Consider the following 4018-nt stretch of genomic DNA (forward strand, 5'->3'; position numbering starts at 1 on the left):
GAAATGACACCCCTTTACACAGTGCCTTGCTGTGGTCAGCATCTTGGGTTCTTGACATGAGGATGAAGTTCATGGGTTCAGTGATGGCTCAAGGCTTTTCGAGTATTCTGTAAATGCTAGAACGAGATAGTTGCATAAGACATGTAAGACTGCACAGAATCAGAATTTCAAAGTAGGAAGGAGCCTAAGTGGTTGTCTAATTCAATCTGTTAGTACAGGTTTCCTCCACATCCTAGCTTTCTAGAGTTTTGGCTTGTGACCCAGGATAGAAAAAAAATGCATAACATACATTATGATACGATATATACTAACTGGGGCATACTTGGACCTGAGAGTTTCTATAAAAAGTACTTACCGTATACAATGAATTCAGATACTTAATCCCTTATGTTCTATTTTATATAGGTTTTTAATCCACTAATAGGTCGAGACTTGTTAGCCGTCCTTGCTACAAAAAGTGTGGTTGTGAACCAGCAGCTACAGCAACACTTAAGAGTTTCTTAGAAATGCAGGTTCTCAGTGGGGCGCCTGGGTGGCTCAGTCGGTTAAGTGTCTGCCTTTGGCTTGGGTCATGATCACAGGGTCCTGGGATTGAGCCCTGCATGAGGCTCCCTGCTTAGCAGGAAGTCTGCTTCTCCCTCTCTCTCAGCCCTTCCTCCCAGCTTATGCTCGCTAGCTCTTGCTCTCAAATCTTTAAAAAGAGAGAGAAATGCAGAGTCTCAGGCCCCAGCCCAATCTAGTGAATCAACATGCACGTTTTAACAAGAGCCCCAGGTGATTCCCAGCACTTTAAATTTTGAGAAGCATTGTTCCTACCTCATCCCTAAGGGTGGTCAAGCCTTTCCTTGAACCCTCTCACCGTGAGGTGTTTTTGTCCTTCTCAGGTGCCCCCTTCTATTTTCAAACAATTGTGCTTTACAGAAATATCTTTGTTATATGAAGTGGAAATTGGTACATTAAGTACCAGCTTGGAGAGCAGCACAGGCACAGCATTTCACAAATGATAAATCCTTGTCCTTTCCCACAGAGGCTCCACCCACTGGCACTAGTGTATCTTCTTATGAAATTAATTTAAACTTCTTTGCACATGGCAGTCTCTTTGCTAAAAATAGAGGAATCTTTGGGACTCTGGACCTTCTCTCTCATCCCACGCCTAAACAGTCAACGGTCCTGATGAATTTACCTTCCAAATATTTCTCCAATTCTCAAATTAGTATCCAATAATCCGAGACGAAGGAGCAATGGTCAATCAACATGGAAAGTGATGGCAGAGAATTAAGCATTCACTATGTTCATTTAGTGAGACACTTAATCCACAATCTGAAAAAAAAATGACAATTCTCAGTACATTTTGTTATGAAGAGCTATTGTTTTGACCTCCAGAGACCCTAAAGCCCAAAAGCATGCCACCACCCAGGATACCCTAACATTTCCCGGTTCTTGTCAGACTGTTGCCCAGCTCCCTCGTATCTGACTCATCCCTCTGGAAAATCTGGAATATTCGGCACGTGTTCAAAATACAGTGAATATTTATTTTTTCACATGCTTTCCACTCTGCCCACCTGGAGCTGGATGACTGTTCCCACTGTTCATTTCGGAGTGTACCTCCCACTGTGTCAGTGGTTGAGTTGGAGAAATGCCACTCAGTTACCCAGCTGTAACAAAATGTAATTGAGAATCATCCCTGGACTGAGACGTTTTCTCCTTCGGGACTTCATGTATTGAAATTGGGTTACATACAAGTGTGAGTCTAAACATATTTCCCATATCTTTTTGACATTCAGAATGGCTTGTATTCCTAAGAACGAGAAGAGGAATTGGTATTTAAGAGGATGTCACTGGGCTGATAAGATAAAGTCATGAGAATACTTTCCCATTCTTTGGGAAATATCTGGGATGTATGTTGAGGGATAAGGGAGTTGTCAGGCCAGCTCTGTGATCCAGTTCCCTGGAGATGAAGTTTCCTTCTCAAAATCAGTTGCCGCCATTACTTATTACTTTGCTGCCATTGGGTCAAGGAAAAATGCTTTAAAGCTTCTAAGCTTTAGAATCTCAGGCATGGGGCTGTCTCATGAACAAGATGGAAGAAAGAACATTTCCCAACCTCGTCCTCTGTGTGAGTTCTCGATAACAACCCAGTGTAATAGTCAGAGCAGCCCTCTGTGTTACTGGGGGAAGGCTCTATGGTTCTGCAATCCAAGCAGAACATAAAGCTTTCTGCCCCCCATTGAGAATTGTTTTTCTTGTTTTCTTCATGCCCAACAACTAAGTGATGTGAGTTGTACTGAGTAAAAGAATACGATTAACTCTTGTATCATTGCCATGTAACCTGTCAGATGACCTAATGTTAATAAGTTTTGTTGGGAGTGAAGGTGAATAAACACTTTTTTAAAAATGGCTTTATTGACATACCATAAGTTCACCCATTTTAGCTATACAATTCAGTGATTTCTAGTATACCCACAGAGTTGTGCCTGCATTATCACAAGCCATTTTTGATCATTTTCATCACCCTGAAAAGAAACCCTGCACCCTTTAGTAGTCTTCTACCATTTTGCCCTCCCCATCCCCCCCACCCCTGCACTCCTGGGCAGACACTAATCTACTTTTCATTCGCATAGATCTGCCTGTTCTGAACATTTCATATAAATGGAATCATACAATATGCAGTCTTTTGTGACATTCATTTCTTCTTTCATTTAACATAGTATCTTCAAAGTTTACTCATTTATTGTAGCAAGCATCAGTACCTCATTGCTTTTCATAGCTGAGTAATATTCTGTTGTATGGTTATGCCACATTTTGTGTATCTGTTCATTGGTCGGTGGACATTTCAGTTGTTTTCCACCCTTTGGCCACTATGAATAATACTGTGGTGAACTTTTTGTGTACACAGGCATTTTAAATTCCCTTCATTATATACTTAAAAGTGGAATTGATAGGTCATATGGTAACTCTATGCTTAAATGTTTGAGCATTGCCCAAACTGTTCTTCGAAGTGGCTGCACCATTTTAGGTACCCACCAGAAATATGTGAGGGTTGCTCCACATCCTCACCAGCATTGGGGATTATCTATTTTTTTTATACCCGTCCTTGTGGGTGTCAAGTAGTATGTCATTGTGGTTTCGATTTACGTTTCCAAGGATAAGCACGCTTTAAATATCTCTCACTTACCCACATGTAAAAAGTGAACATTTCAGTTCAATTAATTTCTGAATAGACCATGCCTGGAGAGGCTGCTGAAATTAAAAAAAAAAAAATCACCTGATGAATTCCCCATCTTTATGGGAGGAAATTTTATTACACAAGAGATTATCTGGGTTTGGGATTCAGAAATCATCACTTTAAATAATTAAATTCCCAGAGCTAGTCCCAGACTTAGCCCTAGTCGATGATTCTGTCTTTATTAACACTAGAGGTGGTAAGAATTAGGGGAAAGTCATCTCGTATTCATCTGGCAAATGTACAAGTGACTCATCTTCTCTGAGACTGAGTTTTCACATCTACAGGATTAGGTTAGTAATGCTACCTAACCCAGGGTGCCTGGGTGGCTTAGTCGGTTGAGCATCTGATTCTTGGTTTTGGCTCAGGTCGTGGTCTTGGGATCGTGGGATCGAGCCCTGCGTCAGGCTCCACACTCAGCACGGAGTCTGCTTGAGATTCAGTCTCCCTCTACTTCTGCCGCTCCTGCTTGTGCTTGCTCTCTCTCTTTCTCTCTCTAAAATAAGTAAATCAATCTTTAAAAATAATAATGCTACCTAACTCGGGCCATCATGTGAGGATTACATGAGATTTTTTTCCCCACATGAAATGCAGTTCCTGACTGAACAGAAATGTTAGCTACTATTAGTGCATAGGGTGAGTAGTCAGAGGTCTTCTCTGTTATAAGCACTTAAGAAAACATCCTCTGCAAATACGGAGGATTTACTGAACATTTTGATTAGTCATTTTTCATCTCTACAAGAGGTGTTTTTAAAATTAGCTCCATGTGGTTCAACATTCACAAATTGATCAGCA

The sequence above is a fragment of the Ailuropoda melanoleuca genome, chromosome X (assembly GCF_002007445.2).
Source record: "Ailuropoda melanoleuca isolate Jingjing chromosome X, ASM200744v2, whole genome shotgun sequence".
NCBI lineage: Eukaryota > Metazoa > Chordata > Mammalia > Carnivora > Ursidae > Ailuropoda > Ailuropoda melanoleuca.